Source organism: Harpia harpyja, chromosome 13 (assembly GCF_026419915.1).
Source record: "Harpia harpyja isolate bHarHar1 chromosome 13, bHarHar1 primary haplotype, whole genome shotgun sequence".
Lineage (NCBI taxonomy): Eukaryota > Metazoa > Chordata > Aves > Accipitriformes > Accipitridae > Harpia > Harpia harpyja.
In genome coordinates, this window is record NC_068952.1 from 14,559,206 (window position 1) to 14,571,516 (window position 12,311).

The following is a 12,311-nucleotide window of genomic DNA, read 5'->3' on the forward strand; positions in this document are numbered from 1 at the left end:
AAAACTACTAGAATCTTCACTGTTATCACTGTTACTTTTATGGTGAGGATGATTAAAATAAAACACGCAGTGATTATCATCTATATAAACACCAAAATTAGACTCACTGAGTCCTCACTCTTGCCTGAGTCTAAGGTTAAATCTGCAATAAAGAGCTTGTCCGTATATTTACAGCTTCAGCTTTGATTCTTCCCGACATTCTTGTATTTGCCAAAAAAGTGCTTGTTTGGATGAAATTATGTTCACAGCAATCTTTGCGTGGTATAGAATATTTAATTTTCTAGTGTAATGATGCACTGCTAAGGGTAATGAAGGCAGCTCATGTTTTCTGGTATGCCAACTAAACCTATGTGATGATGGGAAATTTCTCTAAGAAATGAACTGTCGGTTTTCTCTTTTTCTCCATGCCAGCCACCTTCATCAGTGGTCAGATAACAGCAATCGCATGTTGCTTTACCTGTCAATGGTGTATACCACTGAAACATATTCTAAGTAATGCCCGCAGTAATAGTACCAACAGCAGAACAACTTTCTTGACAAGCAAGAAGCACCTTGTCTCCATTCAAAACAGTCTCAAAAAGTTTCAGCTCATTTATGGATCAGAGGTGGGTGGAGGAGGTAATGAAGTCACATGTAACTGCCACTCAATCTGCCAAAAGCAGTTGGGAGATCAGTGCTATTTACTTAAAACTGGCTAAGTGCCTGTCACCTGCTGCGGGGCCACCAATATTTCATTTTTAGAGGCCATGGAAATCCAAGCGCTGTGTAGCACCCTCTACAACCATCCACCCTGTAAAGTAATACCCAGAGCTTGTTGCTTTGCCCAGAGTGAAGTAGCGGTAGAAAGGAAAATGGTTGCTAGTACTTATGTCAGTAACCCAACAGAGCTGTCTAGGAAAGTAAATACGGTGACAATGCCTAACCATGGGTGGAAAAAAAGAAAGAGTATGTCTCTGTCTCAACTGCTTAACAGTGTTGGAACATTGCTTGTGTTTATATCTGCTGATGTGGATTGTTTACCATCTTCCTGCCACATAAAGGTAAGACAGATCTGACTGCAGAATAAATCCGTGTTAGCGGTATACTTTAACAATAAACGTGCTTAAGGCTTTGTGTTTTCATCTGGTAACTGTTTCTAAGCATGTAATAGATCAGATATACACTGTGTTGTTTCCATGTGTAAGTGATGTTAGCCTTTTAGATCTATTCAGCATTTTCATGTCAGAACACCCAATTCCATCCAGAGGTGAAGCCAGCCCTCAATGAATTATCCATACGGGATAAGCCCCAGTATTTTTGGTTATTTCTATTAACTAGCATTCAGAAATCATTTTATATGATTCCTTTTAACCTGTACTACTTGTTTTGAAAGTGCCAGGCCATCCCTCTCGTCGCGCACAGCAGCAGCGGAGCAGCAAGTAGCCTGCAACGCCCTAGGGTGTGCAGCTAGTGGTACTACAGAGAGAATCGTTTCGTTTACTGGCAGTAACTAGTTGTTTTTCTCTCCGGCTCGGACCTGAGCACGACAGACGGGGGCATTATTTCCCACCGATGTGAATTAGCGTGAGGATGAACTTCGCTGACCTAGCGGCTAATGCCTTTTACCGAAAGCCCTCAGGAGGTTTGGTCCCGCACGACCCGGGGCCGGGGCCTGTCTGCCTCGTCTCCGGAGTGCGGAACGGCGGGGGCCGCTTCGGCCGGCAGCGATGTCTGGCGCTAGCGCGGGGGGGGGGGGGCGAGGGACGGACGGGCCGGGACAGGCCGCTCCCACTACCCGCCCGTCACCTGCAGCCGCCCTGCGTGACCCCGCCGCAAGCTGCGCGGGGGGCGGCGCGGCGTCGAGCCGGCGGCGGGCCGCGCTCCCTGCCCCGCCCCGCCCCGCGCGGCAGGCCCCGCCCGCGCGGCGGAGGGGGCCGGGCTCTCGCCGCCGCCGCCGTGGCCCGCCGCCCGCCCGCCCTCGCGGCGGGGAAGGCTTAGTCCCGGCACCGCAGCCGCCCTCCTTCCTGCCGTGCTTGGGGGCGCCGCCCTCCCCGAGGGCGCGGCGTCCACCCAGTCCCTTCTCCCCTCCCCGCGCCGCTGTTAACGGCCGTTAACGATGAGAGCGCGGCCCGGGCAGAGAACCGGGGCGGCCCAGGGCCGCTGCCCAGCGCCGGGCGCGCCGCCGCCCTTGCCCCGCCGGGGCGGGGGAGCCCTTGATAAACCGTTCGGGAGGAGTTGGTGTCAGGGCTCCAGTGGCGCAATCGGTTAGCGCGCGGTACTTATACAGCAGTACAAAGCCGAGCAATGCCGAGGTTGTGAGTTCGAGCCTCACCTGGAGCACCCAGCTTTTTGGGAGGGAAAACGGGCTTTTTTGGGACTCGGCCGCGCTCCGGAGGAAGAAAGAAGAAAGTTCACGGAAAAATTATGCAGCCGTGGCGGCAGCCTGCGCTCCCCCGCGGGCACCTTGCCGCGCCCGCGGACCTCTGCCTGCCGGGCGGCGCTGTCGTGGGTGTTCGGTCCGCTGCGGCGGCGGGGCACACCTCGCCGGGGAAAGTGGCTGGTGGTGGTCACAGCAGTACACAAAGGGAGCGCGTGCCTGGGGCTTTTTATTGTCGGAGTAATAGCTGCTTGTGTGAACTTGCAGGAAATAAAGGTTATTTTCTACTGTGTTGCTTACTCCAGCGTGCAAATATTGACTGGTGTGGTAACTACAACTGAAGGGTAACAAAATCTCCCCCCTTTGCCTCCTTCGGCAGTGACAGTCTGTGTAACAGCTCCTTACCTCGGTAGTGCTTTACACATGTGCATGCTGTAGCAGGAAGGAAAATAATTCAAATAATTTCAGGTTTCTTTTCACAACGTGAGAGGCAGTAGGGCCACGGGAAAAGGGCAGCTTCCTGAAAGAGCAGGTTGGGGGACACTGCCTGAACGTTTAGGCCCAGATCTTGTGAACCCACCTCTATGTTAAGTCTACCGCTTTCACAGTGCAATTTATATCAAAAAGTTCAGTGAGACCCTCAAGATCATGCAGCCAGAGGCACCTTTATTGCCCAGATCAGCCCATAAGTGTCTATACTGCAGGCATTAACTCCCTGAAGTGCGACTTTAAGGTTTTTAATTACCACTTCTTCCCTATTCTAGATACCCCTCTGAATTTTGCATTGATTTCATTGATTTCAGTGATGGTGCAGTCATGCCTGAAGCGTGTGCCATATCAGCATAAGGAAGCTACATCAACAAGAGAGGTCTGTAATATATCTAAGGGTAAATAAAATTCATCCTTTGCTTGCACTGAGTTTTGCGTTTTCTCCATGCAGGGGTGCCATGTCCCAGTGCTGAGGAGTACAGGCAGTACAGAGGAATATTTGCAGAGGTACTTGGAAATACTAAAGAGTCAAAATGCTGCTCTTGTGTAACTGGAAAATAAAAGCCAGCAGAGGGTGAGGGACTCCATTCCTGGACAGAGACCACTTTTTCCAGAAACTGAGTGGGGACGGTGCTGTTCCCTTCTCCCTCTCCCAGTTCCCCTGTGTGCCTGCAGGCTCAGACGGTGGCTCCTGCGCTCCCTCACCAAGGAGGAACCGCTAGTTTTGCATTTGGGGTCTTGCTTTGGTGTGCTGGGGGGGGTGATTGTGCAATTTTTGCCAAGTACGAGGTGTACGAAGCAGATCTTGTTCGTTGTGTTCACTGCTTTTTTGCGACTTGCCTCTGCAGTGCCAGAGAGCAGCTGGGACAAGCAGTGAGAGCTGCAAGGTACTGTGGCCTTCTTCACAAGACCTCCTTCATCCTCTTGGTCCTACTACCTTGGCTTTTACTCTCACTCCAAGATGATTCTTCTCTTGCGTATGAAAAAAAAAAAGACCAAAATCACCATGTAAGACAACACTTGTTTGCATTCCTGCAGCAGAGGCCTTACCTCCTGATTGACTCCTATGCCTGACACCTGAAGAAACACGTTCTGAGATGGGGAGTTCACACTGAAAATTGTGCTAAATCAGGACAATTTATGGGGATTTACTAGAAACCCCTGTACAAAGAAAGAATGTTATTTATCTGATGGGTATTTACAAAATAAACTAAAACCGCTGCTAAAGCATGAGGGCTTCCTCATGGAGGCAGGGCTGTGAAATAAGGTGAAATAAAGCCCCGTGGAGCGGTGCAGCTGCTTGTGGTCTGGCTGTGGGCACCTGGGCAGGGATGGTGCTGGGGCCTCCTCCTGCTCCAGCCGGTGAAGGTGCTGCTGTGGGGCTGGTGCTGGGGTGGCCTTGCAGAGCCTGAGGAGGAAGGGGGCCATGTTGGAGCTGAAGTTAGTGAGTCTGTTTTCTTTCCTTCGCCAAGGAGCTGCTGTGGGGAGCGGGGTCAAGGCTTGGGCCTTGGCAGGGTTTCTCCAGGGTGTGTGAGGAGCCTGTCCTTGCGCGGTGCTGAGCTGGGGCAGCCATGGCGCTGCCGTCGTGGCCTCACCAGCTCTGACAGGCTGAACTAGGGAATGCCCCAGGCTGTTGCTTGCATTTGCAACTTTTTCCTGAAAATTAGGTGTCTTACAGACATATGAAAATAAAGTATATGTTTTCATTTATACTGAGCTGGTTTTTTGTTGGGCTTCTTGGTCCTGGCTTGTTGGTTAATGCTTTAATGCTAGTTGGCAGTGGCTTGTATGTATATAAAAACATGTGTATATATGTATATGCATTGATATACATATGTGTAAAGATACCTTTACACCATTATAAGAGAGCTCCCAATGTCTGTGGGTGGGGGCTGTCTTCTTTTCTAAATCTTTAATGTATGCAGATGACATATTTAGAAAACACCTGTGTGAGTGATGCAAAGTGCCAGGTGTACTAAGGTGATCCAGAGAGAAGTAATCCCTCCTTCCCCCTCCCACCTCTTCCCCAAATAATAATGTGGTTCACCTGTACCTCATTTTCCTTTTGAAAACCAACTGCCAGAGCTTGTCCTGCCTGTGCTGAGCCGCTGCTGGGTGTTCATCGTTGTCCTTGCAGATGGTGGCTAGGGGAGCCCTGGCCTCAGCCTGGGGGCTGCCCTCAGCTGGTGAGGGGCTTGGACAGGCCATAGGTGCTCCTGGAAGTGCACTTGGGAGGACAGGTTTCCCCATGGTGAGTCTTCCATGCTGCCTGGTTTATCTAGGGTCCTGCCTCTTCTAGCCTCTATGTTCTTTATTTCTCTAGTAATTTGCCTGGTGTGGATGACAGGCCTGTATTTCCCTAACTCATCTGAAATCCTTCCTGGGTCCATTTTCAAAAGGTCCCTCTTCTTAAAATTCGTGTTGCTCTTCATTTAATGTTGAGTATGGACTACACGTGCTCTGCAGGCTTATTCTGGCTGCTCTGAGTTTCCACTGGCTGTGGAAAGAAAGAGGGCTTGCTTATAGACTCAGAGAAGCTTTTCATGTATGTTGCTTATTGCTGGAAGGAGAATTTACAAAAATCTAGCTACTTCCTGATCTTGGAGAATTAGTAGTAATCAGGTTAGGGAGCAGGCTTTGTGTTTATCCCTATATGATCTTGCTCAAACAGGGAGTCCCACTGGAATGGGAGATGCAGGATCTAGGAGGAGGAAAGACTGGCTCGTGCAGGATAGCCATTCCTGACCTTTATTTCTAAAGGTGGCAACTTTTGTTTCTGGCATGTTAGTACAGTTTTGGTGCTTGTGAGGCTCTTAAGTGGTTGCTTAACTTAAGTTTCTTTGAATGTATCAGTCTGGAACTTTCTGTAATATTGGGGCTTGCATATCCTAACAAATGCCTATAAAAGCCTACGATAAAGGCTTGGCCCACCTAATTGTTTTGAAACCGAAGTAACAAATATTTTTAGTCTTTACAAATAGTAAATAGCCAAGAAGAGTCTGTTCTTCATAGCTTTCCCAATAGATGGCACTGTGGTCCCACGAAGCGAAAAAGAAAAACCGAAGCAAAGCATTTCCAGACATTCTAAAATTAGAAATCACTTGCTAAACGCTCTATTGTGCGCAGCAGTGAACAACAGGCAAAAATTCCAAGGGTTGCTTAGAAAACAAAGTCCACTGGAGGTATAGATGCATTCGGTTTGTGTTTTGGGTTCGCTCCCCTCCCCCCTTTGTATGTAACATCTTGAGGACCTTACTGAAATTAAAATCTGTTGTTGTGTTTGGAGTAACAGAGGTGGTTGGGGTGTATCGTGTTTTTTAAATCTGTATTAATTCAGTGCTGTGTCAAAGTACCAGCATAGCAGGCCCGGCTTAGATTCTCATGGAACAAATTTTTTAAAGAATAGCTGGTGTTAGAGGCTTTCATGTGGTGCCGTCTAAAGTCCAGGTGGCTGCTTCCCACTGAGGGTGCCCATGCTATAGAGGTATGGGCTTGGAAGCAGCAGCTGGGGGGAGAGGAACAAAATGTAGGTCCTTGCAAACCGTAGGGAAGGACTCTTTTAAACCAAATAGAAATATAATGCTTTTGTGAGGAGAAAGATGGGGGGGGAGGGGTGAGGGTCAGATGGTCACATGGAAGCTTCCTTGGTGAAGAGAAGGGCTGAAAGATGAAGGGGATGGTTGGGCTTATACAGGCTGACAAAAGCAGAAGAACTTGTAAGATCAGTAGAAAAGGAAGCTCAGGAAGAGAAAGAATTCATGCATTGCTCTCTGAAACCAGGAAAGTGGATGTTACAAGGAAAGAACAAGAACAAAAGAGAAAGGGGAGGGAGACAAAGAAAGGAAAGGAGGAGGGAACAGAGGGAGCAGGTAGAAGAACATAGGTAAGGAAGCTTTAAAAAAAAAAAAAAAAAAAATTGGGTTGTCTGGCTATAGCTATATGAATGTGCTGCCTAGGGCAGTGAAAAACAAGTAAGTGTTAGCCAGTCAAGCCACCCTAAGATGGAGTTGCTGTAGAAAGCAAATTGGCCTGTAAGTTTTGCTTGAGCAAAGAGTGATCTCAAGAGGCAGGTTTTTCTTCTCTGTGTGTTTTGAGTGGTTACTTTAGTGTGGCAATATAAGAGACCCCTTGGTCTCTCTAGGGATTGAAGCTGGTGTTGGGAGGGCTAGAGAGCTCAGCTTTCTGGTTTGGAAAAGGAAGGAAATGGACAATCAGTACTGGATTTTGTGCCCATTTAATTTTCTTGCTTATGCTGAGTTTGCTATGTTGGGCTCTGCTTTTAAGGTGAAAAAAGGCTCTTGGTTTCTTCAAATAGTTTTGGTGAAGCCTAAATATTTGAAACCTTGGAAAAGTCTCAGAATACAGCAAAACAAACTAAACCAGACCCAGAGAAAGAACAATCTGGGGAAGTGGCTGAAATGGCAGGGGATAGTCAGAGAGTCTGTAATTAAAAACTTTGGAGGAGGGGTGCTCCCTTGAAGGAGGCAATAGAGCCTGTGCTGCCTGCTTTAGTTGAGAGATCTTTGTATGTGGGATAGCAGATTTATGGTAGTGTTAAGAAATACTTCTAGAAATTTTACTATTAAGTTATACATATGAAGATTGTGAGGAGGATTAAGCAACAGTTTTTAAACATTTGTCTTCTGAAAAGACTGTATGAAATTCTTAAGAGGCAATTGTGCTGCCAGTCACGTGGCTATATGGTGTAACTTAGAGACTTAGATGGTTTTCTGGTTTTGTGAAGAGAGGCTGTCAAATTAATCATAAACATGGACATCCAAAATTATTTGCAAGGTCTCAGAGTCAGTTGACTTCACTGCTTGCATTTATTTTCCATGTATCCTACCCATGGAAATAGGGATGAGAGTAGGTTAACTATACATCTTGATTTTTTTTTTAGCACTATTTACATGCTGTTTAAAGGAAGAGTTTAAAGAAGGATACACATCTGTCTTTAAGGAAAGTCACATCAGACCTGTGCCAGCATGTATGAAGGCCATTTAAAAAGCTGTTAATAATGCAAGTTTATGTAGCTTTGTCAGTGAGCTGCATGCTAGAAAATGGCTCTGTCGCTTTTGCAAAAACTCATACATTGTTGCAGCAAGCGGAAAATGTCTTAGAAGTGAAAATATGCCCACCTCACTCAGGGTTAGGGGAGTTTTGTAGGAAACTGATGCTGGATTTGAGGGTGCTTTCAGCCAAGGTGGGTGGGGGGTGTCTGTATTAAGTGCCCGGATCCTGGGTTGGGGAATTACTCTTTTGCATGCTCTGGGCTGCTCTGCCTCTCTCTCCAACAACCTTGCTTCTGCCCCACCTTCCACCTCATGGAGGGGCTCAGCCTCAGTAGATAGAGGGTTGCCTTGAAGCTGGCACCATTTTAGGGAAGGCATGAAGCACCCATTCAGATGCTTCCCTCCCCATCCGCATTTCCCCATACTCCCAACTGTCTCCTGAGGGGCTCAACTTGTCTTCCACTTTGGTCAAGTGCTCTAAGGGTTTCACACTGCAATCCGAGGTCCGTGCCAGTCGCCTTGTCTCAATGGAGCTGTGGAGTGGCAGGAGGTGCTGTGCTTCCCAGGGCGGCTCAGGAGGGACTGCGTGGACTCGGATGGCTGTAGGGTGGTAGTGGCTTGGGCCAACTTGGCGGCCAAGTCCTTTGTTGGCTCCCACCCTAACACCTCAGGAGTACTTGTTCCTTCTTGAGACTTGCAAAGTCAGTTAAGCTTGATGGCTGTGTCCCATTGAAATCAATGCCAGTAAAAAATGCACACATTCAGATCTATTGAGATTTATAGGTGCTTGCATATGTATTTAAGACCCTAAAAGCTTTGAAAATTTTACTGCTAATACTAAACTGTTTGCAAGGCCTGTAGTAGCCTACATCTGTTTAAAATACTGCTGTGACTGGTGGGTGTATCTGATTGTGTCTGTCATTCTCATTTAGTTACTCTGTGCTTGCAGTGTAACCTAGCCAAAAAAATACTTACCCCTATATATTTTGATAAAGGAAGTTTTTGGTGTGGCTGTGTCATTATTTCTTAAGCTCTTGACATAGAGTATCTTTGAAAATCCATTTGTTTTTTCTGGAGTTGGAGACTTGTATTTCACTGGGGGTACTAGGAGCGCTATGGTGTGTCTTTGTGTTTGAAGGCAAATTTATTAATAGAGAATTAGGGTATTTGCTCCATTGTCTTTCGGTTCTTAATAACCATAGCCCTTTGACAGGATTCTTACACTTGGACGAATTTTCAGAGCTGTTTAGGGATGCCTGCTTCATGTTGATGTTTGCCTGCTTCTAAGCACCTGGATGCTGTAAAGGATATCTAGCAAACAGACTTCTTACTGCAAATGTAATGCATTTGAAGTATTCTTGCAAGAGTAGCCTGTCATCTAAATACCCCTGAAAGTAAAAGCCAAACTGTCAAGGAATCAAGATTGAGGTGCCTGTTTTTGAAATATAGTATTAATGTATAATACAAATGGGTGCATTTTCACTGATGTCAGTGAATTTGCTTCATGTTCCGTAGGAGAATAAAGATTGGCCCAAAGTAATGGGAAGCTTATGTCTGGCTGCCAGGAAACCAGGAAATTCATGGGGCCTTAAAGTATGACCCACTGCAATATTCAGTATGTGTGATTTTTGGCATGATTCAGCAGTAAATACTAGTTGAAAACAGAAGCACAAATTATAGGGTCAATAATTCAGGCCAAAGAGAGGCCTCCTGCTTATGCATATATAGTAAAGGAAATGGAGGTAGAACCACAAAATACAATTGCTGGGAAGAACAGCAGCAGTTTGGAACATTCACTGCTAAAACTGTGGAAATGATCTTCCTGGATGACACCTGAAATCAGAAGGGCATAATCATCTCCTTTGTATGTATTTGTGTGCACTGACCAGTAAATCGTGTGAAGACTGCTGCGCTTGGCAGGCATCATTTTGGAGGGGACTTTCTGTTCTGTGGCTGCAGGGTTGGAGGATGTAATCAGCATAATGCTCCTTTGGTAGATGATCTAATAAACGTCTGTGACTTGACTTTTAAAACCTTTTTTTTTTTTTTTTTCTTTTTTTCGTGGTCATTGGGCTAGATGCATCATGGTCTGGAAGAAAAGAACTTCTTTGTACTAAATTGGCGTTCTCATCTTTCACTTTGCATTTTATTTAGTATTTAAATAGATAGCTTTGGCTGCTGACATAAGGCAGTGGTTGTCTCCTGCTCTATACATAGAAAGCCACCTAAGCAATGTTCTTGCATGTCATTTGGTATGGTAACGTTTTTACCGTCTGGCAAAAAAAAGAGCCAAGGTAGTCTCAACAGATGTGTTTGGCTAGCACTGTGGCTGAGTGATCTGGCTTCCATTTGCTTCATTTGGGATGAGGAGGACCTTCAGAAATCAACAGGTCCCTTCCATAAGTGAGGTGCAAATTAAGGCAAATAGCAGAATGAGCTGTTAGCACAGTAAATTCTCTAGCTTGGGCATCTTTTAGTTGCTCTTTTGCCTTGACTTAATGTGTACCTCGCTTTCCACAACGGGGAGGGTTATTGCCTGTGTGTGACCTCTGTAGAGCCAGGAGTTGAGGAGGTGTCATGGTTTAACCCCAGCCAGCAACTAAGCACCGTGCAGCTGCTAACTCACTCCCCCCCCCCCCCCCCCCCAGTGGGATGGGGGAGAGAATCGGGAAAAGAAGTAAAACTCATGGGTTGAGATAAGAATGGTTTAATAGAATATAAAAAGAAGAAACTAATAATGATAACACTAATAAAATGACAACAGTAATAATAAAAGGGTTGGAATGTACAAATGATGCACAGTGCAATTGCTCACCACCCGCCGACCAACACCCAGCCAGTCCCCCAGTGGCAATTCCCTGCCCCCACTTCCCCGTTCCTATACTAGATGGGACGTCACATGGTATGGAATACCCCGTTGGCCAGTTTGGGTCAGGTGCCCTGGCTGTGTCCTGTGCCAACTTCTTGTGCCCCTCCAGCTTTCTCGCTGGCTGGGCATGAGAAGCTGAAAAATCCTTGACTCGAGTCTAAACACTACTGAGCAACAACTGAAAACATCAGTGTCATCAACATTCTTCGCATACTGAACTCAAAACATAGCACTGTACCAGCTACTAGGAAGACAGTTAACTCTATCCCAGCTGAAACTAGGACAGGAGGATAGCTAGCAGCATTGATCAGGTGTGACCCATGGTGAGCTGTTGCTTCAAGATTGCTTCCTTGTGCAGTGTGATAACTGGAAAACTACAATTCCTTGATGTCTCCAGTGAATGCTGGTTTGAAATACAAATTGGACGGTATTTAGTTTTTATATGGAATATTTCTACTTATTAAGTTGCTTGTTTTCTCTGGAAACTAATCCATGGGATAATAGGGTGAAAAATTCCTGTAGCTTACTCCATTAAATGACTGCTGGACAATATAAGACAGTAGGGTTTAAGGGTCAATTTGGAAAGGAACTTAGACCAGAAGTTTCCAATAACAATTGTGGTTTGGATATAGTTTAAATAAATTCAATTGTACTTGCATTGGTTAAGTAATAATCTTAGAGTAGATGTGAACAATACGTGTTGGAGACTAACAAGCCATATCCTGGAAGAAAATTATAACTGATACAGACAAACTGAGGAAAAAAACTGGTAGTGATTACAAGCTATGAAAGTGCTGGTCTTAGCTGTCCCACTCAATAAATAATCCTGAAGGAGTATTACTAGCATTAGTAGTAGCAGCATTTAGCCATCTGGCTTGGCTTCTGTGGGAGGTTTAAAAAAAACAAACAAACAAACAAAAACAACCAACCCCCCCCAAAAACCCACCAAAAAACCCCAACACCCCCCCCCACCCCCTGCTGTTAGTGGAACTACATCCATTGAAATTGTAGGAGAACTTGGCCCTGCCTTTTAATGTTTCAGTTCCTTGTGTGCTGTACATCCTGCACTTGGATCTCATGTGATCATTTGATTTGATAGAGCAGATGTTTTCTTGATGTTCATGGACCATTGGTGGTCAGTTAGTGAAGGCCTAGTTAGTGGTCAGTTCAAGTTACCATGCATCAGTCTAACCATGCTGGTAGTCTGCAAGAAAACTTGAGGTGACTTCAGACGTACAAACCTTTGTCCTGTAGCATTGGTGGCTGCAACTTCAAGCTTGTGTTGCCCATTGTACTGTGGACTACTCTTGTGTAATCAAATCTACTGTCTTGACTATTTCCTTGACTTGGAATTATAAACATGAGTGTTGATGTGGCAAAAATGCTTCTAGCTCATTCTTCACTGAGTGGCTATTTGAGTACCCTGAGCTGCTCTGAGTAAATGAGTCTTTGCTGTAGCTTAGTGTCTCTGACTGCATTTCCCACATGTTCTATTTGTGTCTTGTTTTACTGATAAACTCTTTTCATCTTGTGTCTGTGTTAAACAACATAATGTTCACAAATTATCAACTTAATTGTAAAATGT

At 45.8% G+C, this 12,311-nt stretch overlaps 1 non-coding gene across 1 annotated transcript; it reads left to right on the forward strand.

Moving 5' to 3' along the window:
- The first annotated feature begins 2,225 nt into the window (after positions 1-2,225).
- Positions 2,226-2,319, forward strand: TRNAI-UAU (transfer RNA isoleucine (anticodon UAU)). Its single transcript has 2 exons — positions 2,226-2,263; positions 2,284-2,319. It is a non-coding gene; the product is annotated as a tRNA-Ile (tRNA).
- The last annotated feature ends 9,992 nt before the right edge of the window (positions 2,320-12,311 follow it).